Below are 9,677 nucleotides of genomic sequence, written 5' to 3'. Positions count from 1 at the left end.
GCAGTTAAAAAAGTTAGCAAGTTTTAGTTAAATACTTGGTTAACAATAGCAATTTGTCTCGCTGTTTGTGTCCGCTTGGAGCATAACGCATTTACAAAACGTCTTGTGCACTGTTGGTCGTCGTTTTTTTTTTTTTTTTTTTTTCAAAGAACACTGAAAACTTGATTTTGTGATGCTTGTTCAGCACGGAATAAGTAAGCGTGCAGCCCGTCGCGACTTACAGCACGTATTATTTGTGTAATGTGCAGCTGTTTTACTCTCATATGCATAAGGCTTTGATCGGCATAAAGACAACGGACGACATGCGTATAACAGCATTCTTCGAGCAAAGAATGTGATCGAGCCGAGTGAGTATTGACGCACCGTACATCGAAGCCAGCGCTGCCTAAGGTCGTGGCAGTGTTCTGAAGCTTCATCCCTACCGACGTCGCGTCTGTAGCGTTTGCGCGGTTTTCTTTTCTCGCCGCCGCTGCCGATGGCGTATACGGTATCGTCTTTCCGCCGGACACGGCGATAGGATTCCTCATTCACTCCCGTCTGCTGCGCAGCGGCGCAGCGACGACGACTGGCCGCCTACCACTCCACAGCACCGCTTGTACGCCAAGCAGTATAGAGCCAATATTTACAGCAACGAGGTGAGATTGTGTCCATCCTTCGGCCGGAACTCACCCCCATACACGATTCAACCGACTTCGCCGCGTTGACGATAGCTCCAGTGCTACTAAGCTTTCCTTGAAGAGGAGTCTTGCCATCGGCGTGAAGAGCGACGGTAATATTTTGTTCGTAAACAACCCTAACTGGTTATTTCTTTTTCGTCGCTCTCTTCTCTCCGTGCTACCGGCAGCTAACTATTTAGCTATGTCATTTAGTCCTTGAAACCATCACAGGGCTGCCTCGTACCGCATTTCGTCATATCACCGGTCAAACGCCCTTAACGAGGGCTAAGAGTCATTGTTGCTACCGAAAGGACGAAAAATCGCTTAGCGTGTACCCCCAAAAGACGTGAAGCCGCAGGAAAGACATGATAGCAAAACATAAGAAGAATGGCGAAGGTTAGCGGCACGTAGTTTAGCTAGGAAGTGAAGAAACTGTCCCAAATCTACTCAAAAGAAGCACGTTAGGAATTATACGAACTAGGCCATTTTCACAACAGTTTGTCTGAGCTTTGAGGATGCCGCTATGTCTCGAGCTATTCACCTAATCTATTCACCTAATCTATTCACCTAACAGGACAGGTTTCAGGGTTGGGTCTGAGATGGCTTGCGTAGTTTTTAGCCCCGTTGTGGTAATGTCATCTTGATTGCACTGGCTATTCGAAGAGAGCAAACTAAGCGGTGCTCATATTTAACTTCACACGAACATATCAGCTGCAATTTTTATCATGGATCCAGAAAAAGCACGATCCATTGCCCCTGTCATGAGATACGCCGCATTCAGGAGAAACATTGTACCTGAGATTATAAAGACTCTTGAATTATCTAAATTTCTGTTATGTGCTCCATTTGCTAAGACCACGAATGTATTGCTTGTGTAAATTATTATAATTATTATTGGTTTGGTTTGGTTTGGTTAATGGGATTTAACGTCCCAAAGCGAAGCAGGCTAAGCGACTGAGGAGACGCGGAAGTGGAGGGCTCCTGAAATTTCTACCACGTGGGGTTCTCTACCGCACACGGACATTGCACAGCACATCACAGGCGTCTAGCTATTCGCCTCCATCGAAACGTGGCCGCCGCGGCCGGGATTCGATCCCACATTCCTGGGCACAGCAAACGAGAGCGCTAACTACTGCACCACCGCGGCGGAACATTATTATCGGGTCATAATCTTAAAATTAATTTTAGTGTGCATGAATATATCGTGTTTATACGTAAATAACCTGACAAGGAATATAGAGAGAAAAGTTACCTTCTGCTTGGAAGAAAAAGAAAAAAAAAAGAACTATTCAGTTATAACTAGAGCTCACGAATATATCGCGAAATCGTAAGTTTAACCATGTACGATGTGATTTAACACAAAGTGAAGCGTCACGTAGGCCTGATGCGTCCGAAGCCGTTGTAGCTGTGAAGCCTGCTGTGCCACCGTGCCGACGTCCGTTAAAGCCCCTTGATTGCCACCTTCCGGCCTTTTCTCGCGGCAGTTTATTTTTTTACCTCGCCTCGTTTCAAGGCTCCGTAGTTGGCAAAACGTTGGTTTCTCTTTGCAACACGCGCCCCTAGTGGTTGAGCTATCTGGACGAGCAACGAAAACAAAAACAAACTCGCGTTACAATTGCCTAAATACCATGTCTTAATTACGACTAGCGTAAACAAACAAGCGTGTACGCTACAGACGGATATTGAATAAAATTGCTGTTTTAGTTATTTTATACATTTTTTTTTTCATTTAACTTTTAATCATATATTGTTTTGTTTTTTCCCATTCTAAGCAATATGTTATGTTACAAGCTTTTTGTTTTGATTTCTGTGACTTTTCGTGCAATTTTTTTCGTTCTGCTTTTACGCCTCCGATATTCCAGTCTGCTCTTGCTCGTATCTGCTGTTATTTTAATGAAGAAAGCCACTGGAAGGCGCATCATGTTCTGCATGGTATCTCAGTGTAAATCATCACAGGCTGATAGAACATGCTTAATGCTTCCTCCATAGCTACTGCTAAGCACCCAAATATAATGTCCCCTTTCATACTTCGCCAAGGCCATGCGCTCCCATGATCCAGCTAACAATGATGATATTACGCACATAACATGATCCAGTTCATTTTTGTATTGTATGGAGACGCGAGACCCAGTAAATGTTTGTTTCACGCGCACACGTTGTACAGCGAGATATTTCCGAAATAGTGTGTCTAAGGGAAAGAGCGTTGCTGTTCCACCTTTAACCATATAATTTTTATTTTTCTATCATCACTGCTGAATAGTAACTGGTCATAGTCGAATGCACCAGGAACAGCCTATTTCATATTTCGACAATAGCGTCACCATATACCATAATTTGCTGTTTTGCACTGTAATACTTATTAAAGCATTCTTTTCGCGGTAAAAGTGTAACTGTTCACTAAAAACACTGGCCTAGCTTGACGAAATGCCAGCGTTCGGTGTATCTTTAGAAGGGCCAATTCCTGCTTTTTTCGATTTTTTTTTAACTCTCGCCGTCTTTCGTGACTTCTGTTGCGTGACTGAAAACTAAATGCTGCCATTTCCCAGCTTTCTATTACCTCAAAAGTGGAGAACACACTGACAAATGTACCTCCGACATGATAAACAGCGGTCTGGACATTGACGCATTGCTGGAGGCCGATTGCGTGCGTAGCACACGCTGCACCAAGACTTACTGGCAGCTTCAAGCACGCTATATCTAGGGGGTGCACTTCCAGGTTTTAATTTTTTGAAATTATGCTTCCTTTTTTCGGAAGTTATTTCAGAAGGAAAGTTTCGATTTTTTCCGGCAAAATTATTTTGGACGGATGAACTACTGACTTTTTCCGGCGATTTATTGCGACAGTCTTATGCGGTCAAAAGTCACAGTCAGCCTCGGCGTTCTTTTTTTTTATTTTTTCTGTCAGCGCAAACGCTTCATTTATCAGTGATTATCATGTCAACGATAGCATTTTGAGCTGTGCTAAAGGGATTTCCGCCGTCTTAAAAAATTAACCAAAACTGAATTAAACAGCCGGCAGACGAAAACAGAAGTGAAAGTTTACTTCTAAGAACTGTAGGTTTACATGTTATCTCCGTTGAATTGAGTGAAAAGGCGGGGCACGAGCCGCACCACATAGTTTCCGTTTACGATCATGCCCTGTTTCTTGTAAGTATCCCCGATGCAGTTGATCAACCTACTTAACCAGCTAACTGCTTTGAGCTGGGGATTTTAGTAAGCACTTAGCTAACGCGTGGCGAGGAGGCTATGCCCCAGTCTGGAGAGGCCTGTATACGCTAGAGGAGCAATACCTCAAATCACGTAACTGCACTGCTTATCCAATAATACTACCGTCGCACTACACCCCCACGGCTTCCTTAGTTAGCAAATTTTCAACGTTAGCTGTAACAAGTACTCAACAGCCATCTAGCTATTATTTGTATGCCAAGAATACCGAACCTTTTGCCCAATTTCGAAAACTCAATTCGGACGGACTTTTGGTTAGCTTTTATCTGTATAAACCGAAAATTCCAACCCCTAGCTACATCGCACTGTCAACGGGAGATAGGGAGTCTCAAAGACAAAAAGAACTTTCTATCAACGACTGACGTTGCAAAGCCCACTTAGTCGCGGGAGATAGAGAAACGCCTTAACCCAGCCCTCATGCCCTTATCTCGGAACGGGTATCATTTGGGTCGTGGCTGTCCCCAGCGATTCCTTTGGTGCGCTGCGCTGCAAGATGCTAACGACGCGCCGTTGATTGCAGAAGTCGTCGGAGGTAGGTAACGAGCACCATGCAGTTCACCCAGAAGTAAATACAGCAAAGATAAAGATGTCTGGCCAACCCTGAGAGGGGGCGAGGCAGTTGTGGGAAGAGGGATGCGGAGGGGAGATTTTATTTTCGACGTAGGCTTTTCTCATTATTAAGAAAATGTGTACGTGACAAATCACTCGCTTGTCCCCAGCTCCCTATCTTTTTAAATCCGCCCTGTCGGAAGCTAGTTTGACCTCCGCGGAGGAAATTAGGTGTACAGCTCGTAAAGCGTAAAGCGAGGGCGTACCTACCACGCTGATGAGTCCAGGGTCCGTATTCCGAGCTTGCGTCGTTTTCAGAAGTGTTGTTTTCGCCCTGACCTCGACTCATGTTGGTTGTTGGAAACGCCGGAACCGGATGTCAGTTCGATTGCCACCACTTTCGGTTCCGGCGTTTCCACCAATCAGATGAGGGCGAAAATGGCGAAAACGGCACTTCTTAAATCGACGTAACCTCGGAATGCGGGCCCCAGACAACAACCTTTGCAGAGAAAGCGATGCCACAAGAAGGCTCGTAGCATGTGTCATTGATATTTGTATAGCACTACAAACTGAAACACGTAAGTACTGCTGCTACGCCTTCAACGTGGTTCTTTTGAAATACGAGAACGCGCACGATTTTTTTTTTTAATAACGCGCCACAAGAGAGGTGCCACTTACCGTCTCTTTAAGAATGCTGAACTGGTGATTTGATGACTACCCTAAACTTCTGCACAGCTTGAACGGTAGCTGGCACTAAAATCTAGACAACGCCGAAAACGTGAAGATGCCAGGGCCCTTGGTGGGAGAGGATAGTGTTCGAGTCACTAACGTTGTTTAAGTGCTTGGCGCTTGGCTTCCTTTAAAGCGGCTAAGAAATGGCAGAAATGACTTATAAATAAACGTACTCTTCTGGTTGGTTCTGGCCACGTTACAGAGACCTACACCAAAGCTTGTTCGGTAAGACACTATTACATTTTTAGTGTGGTAAAGAGAACGTTGCTTTCCGGTTTACAGGAATGAATGCTGCGGCACGGCCAAAGCAAAGCGCCAAACTTTTTTGTTGTTGTTGTTGTTTCGGTTCAGTTCTCGTTTCTCACCGGATCGAAGGCCGAGGCCCAATTCATGGGTCAGCACTGAAGTTACTGTGACATGCAAACCATGCCTCGATGCAGTCTTTGTTCTCATCCCGCTGCTTTTATTCATGTACTTCTGATAAGAGTGCACGAGTAGCACTCTTAGTGCGATGGTCCCGTTCTCCAGCTAATCCGGCATCTGCGTTGTTAGTGAAAAAATTAGCAGGGTACAAACTAAAGTTAAACCGAGTTAGAAGTGTGAAAGCTCGGTTTAATTCTGTTTAGCAGTTGGTCGGTATCTTTGTTTGTTTTTTCGCTCCAAGTTTAGATTTGGTTACGCTCTAGGATATACACACATTAGGCAACTTGTTCACGTCTATGATATCTTCTCTGCCGTTCCAACTCAGCCCGCTGGACATGGCACGCTTCTTCGGCCGAGATGGAAGAAGGACCCGACTCACTCGCCATCCTGGCATGGTCTCACATACCATAGCAATTACGCGGTGCACCTATGCATGCAACCATGACGCGCAGCAAGATGGTATTTTCTCATTATCATGGATTATTATTTTATTAGTATTTGTTATTAATTACCACCACCACTATCTATCATTTTTGCATAGCCGACTAAGGTTTTCATTAGTTGGCTTACAGGAAAGGAAAGGCGGTATCTGGGGCGACATCCTGAAGGAAGACCCGGTTAAACTGTGCGAAATAGTGCGTTCGTACTAAACCACGGACGTGGTTCTGACAGGGGGTAGCTGGCTGCCGACAGTGACCGGGCACTGACTGGTCTTAGGGTTGTGCGACGTGATGCGATCACGAGACATGACTTGGGATTCTCTTTTTGGAAGAGTGCGGGTAATCAAATGCCCCTCCCTTTTACTCCGAGTCAGTTGTGCAACTCCTATAGGCCACGCAGGCCCGTTCGAATGGCAGGTATTCAAAAGATGTCACAAGCGCCATTTCATGGTCCAGAGCAAAGCATCAGCAGTATGCAAACAAGAGGTAACGATAAGCCGATTAGATGGGCCTGCAGCCTTTCGCCGTGCTTCATATGCGCCACAAAATGGCCGCCGCTGTGACGTAGGTGCATACTACCTATATGAGGTACTTTATTTTAAAAGCCAGGTTTGTATTTCACTTAATTTGATTGCTCAGGACTACGCTGAAGAGTATTTATGAGATATACAGGGAAAAAAACTGAAATATTAGTGTTTAAGCGAGTGGCAATGTGCAGACACGCCAACGAGGATACGCGAGCGCAGCGGACGGAAGCCGTCAACGCTATTGCGTCATATCCTTAAGGCGGATTTTAAATGCCCCCTTCAACGTTTTTTTTTTTTCAAAGCTTCAAGTGAATTATGTTTGGTAATATACTGCCAAAATAAATTTTATCATCATCATCATCATCAGCCTGATTATACCCACTGCAGGGCGAAGGCCTCTCTCATATTTCTCCACTTAACCGGGTTCTGTGCTAGCTGCATCCACTTGGCCCCTTCGAACTTCTTAATCTCATCCGCCCACCTAATTTTCTGCGCCCCCCCCCCCCCCCCTGCTACGCTTTCCTTCACTTGGAATCCAGTTTGTTACCCTCAGCGACCATCGGTTATCCTCTCTTCGCACTACATGTCCTGCCCATGACCATTTCTTCTTAATTTCCACTAGAATGTCGGTAACTTGAGTTATTTCTCTGACCCACACTGCACGCTTTCTATCTCTTAATGCTACCCCTACCATTTTTCGTTCCATAGCCCTCTGGGTTGTCCTCGACTTAAATAGAACTCTCTTGGTTAGCCTCCATGTTTCAGCCCCATAGGTGAATACAGGTAAGGTGCAACTGTTGTATGCTTTCCTCTTGAGCGATACCGGTAAGCTGCTAGTCATAATCTGCGAGTGCTTGCCAAATGCACTTTATCCCAATCTTATTCTTGTTATTTCCTTTTCATGGTTCGGATCTGCGCTTACTACCTGTCCTAAGCAGACATATTCGCCTACTACTTCCAGTGCTTCGCTAGCTAATGTAAACTGCCGTTCCTTCCAGAGTCTGTTGAACATTACCTTAGTCTTCTGCATATTGATTTTCAAGCCTACCTTCAAATTTCAGCCCTCGGAGTATTGTTCATAGATTTCCCACACGACTGTTGAGTTTCACTTGTAGCTGCAGGAACTAGAGTATGCTGGTCGCTGTTGCAGACTCTGCCCGCAGAAGGAACTTTTTCATATAAGACGCTTCTTCGAAGCAAGTCCAACTTTCGTGTCCTGTTTCCTGGTGTTCTGGCTAAATGAAGCAGTCTCTCCGTGTAAGCGACAGTTCGCATCAAATGTGCGCGTGGTAAGCCCAACTAGTCCACTTGTAGGACTTGTCCGCGAATATGAATAGCCGAACTATTCCTGCTCGATTCGGTATCGTATATCGAATCGAATAGTTTGACTAAACAACAAATCTAAAAGGAAAAAGACATCTTTATATACCATTACTCGCCACTTGAGCGATTATTCGCACGAGACGAATATTTGTGCCAAGAGCTATATAACGGCATCGAGTTAACGCTGCAGCTGTTCAAGGGCGCAAAACTGCTCTCCACTACGAAGTTCCCAGGACAAAGTCAGTATATCAACTTGTGATCACCATTTCATGCGTCTCGGAAGATTACCTTTTACAGGGACAAAAGTTACGAGTCATGACACGCATATCCGGCATGGCGCCACAATTTGCTGGACCTAGCTCAATACTGCCGCGTCGCCCAACTAGTATTAACGCGTGAACATTATAGGGTGCATGCCGCGGAGAACATAGTGCAATGCGTACGCTATAGATGAAGCCCTATAAACGCTACCCTACACTAGCAACGCAATGATACATTAGGTCACGCAGACAGAGAATGAGGGGAGTACATTATGCACGTGAAACGGGGCAATGCCCCTGGAAGGTAAACGTTGGCACGTGAAGCGCCGGAAAATGTAGGCCAGTGGTTGCGTGGCGTCATAACACAACATGATATGACAGGAGCTGCCAACTTGGGCAAGTAGTTGGCGATAGGAGAGTGACACCAATCAAACCCACCGGAGGAGCATGCATCCCAGAACTAAGCGCGCCAATCGTGGCCACGTGCTTTACGACGTCGGATGGGTCCTGTTTTCAGAACAGCGGTTGAAGAAAGCTACGGTATGCCCGATTCGAAAACTGGTACGGTATAGTACGGTACAGTATGATATGGTGGCATGGTACGGTATAGTGTATGTAGGGATTAAACGACCCAAAGCGACAATGGCTATGAGGAAAGGTGTAGTGGAGAGCTCCGGAAATTTCAACCTCATTGGGATTTTCGGCGCGCACTGGCATCGCATAGAACAGGGAAGCCTTGCTTTTCGCTTCCGTCGAAATGAGATTGCCGTGGCCAGGATTGAAACCACGTCCTTGAGTTCGGCAACCGAGCACCATAACCGCCGAGCCACCACGACGAGGCGCTGTCGATAACGGTCCGTGCACAGATATTCAGACTCGTTGCAAACATTTTTTGAACGTGTACTCACTTTTTGGTTCTTTCAGAGAATCAAATAGAAGGGTATCCTAGTCGACACTCGGATAGTTTGGAATATTCGCGCGCGCATGAATTTTCATGCAAAGTGAAGTAATAAACCAGCTTTCGCAGCCGGACGTAGTCGACGTCGGCGTTGCGCTTTTGCTTCCCCAGCTTTCACACTTGGATTGGCGCAGCATTTCTGCGCGGTCGACGCACCTTCGCCGAAGATTACTGAAGAGGTAGCGTGAGGAAGGGGGTAGTCATGTGATCTGTTACAACACAAAAGCCAACAACTTTTAACCCCTAACACAGCCATTAATTAGCAGCTGTGCTGTAAAACAAAAAGAATTTAATATGGAAGAATCATATAACATTAACACAATAACGTTAAAAGGTCTTGTTCTTTTGAAAATTTGCCGCTGTCGGCGTCGTGAGCGGAAAATCGCAAACACGGCTCTGGCAGGTGGTGCTTGGCAGGTGGCATGGCCAGATACTGAATAGTCGGCGGGGAACGTGACGTCACGAGAACACATGACACAGAAGAGTTGTCGGGAAATGTCCAATAGCTGTATGTAGCTTTGCAAAAGCGATCACGAGTCAGCACTACAAGTATGTTCCTGAAGGAAAAAAAAATGGCACTTTTT

At 45.6% G+C, this 9,677-nt stretch overlaps 1 long non-coding RNA gene across 2 annotated transcripts in view; it reads left to right on the top strand.

Annotated features, from left to right (window-relative positions):
- Positions 1-440: 440 nt before the first annotated feature.
- The window catches only part of LOC146201992 (uncharacterized), a 54,561-nt gene continuing 45,324 nt past the window's right edge, over positions 441-9,677 (top strand). For both annotated transcript variants that reach the window (XR_014703604.1, XR_014703605.1), the window contains exon 1: positions 441-769. This is a non-coding gene — a long non-coding RNA (uncharacterized LOC146201992). The remainder of the gene's footprint in view (positions 770-9,677) is intronic.

The sequence above is a fragment of the Amblyomma maculatum genome, chromosome 1, assembly GCF_055883805.1.
Source record: "Amblyomma maculatum isolate TAMU_Amacu chromosome 1, ASM5588380v1, whole genome shotgun sequence".
In the NCBI taxonomy this organism is placed as follows: Eukaryota; Metazoa; Arthropoda; class Arachnida; order Ixodida; family Ixodidae; genus Amblyomma; species Amblyomma maculatum.
This window is presented reverse-complemented; position numbering and strand designations above follow the sequence as displayed.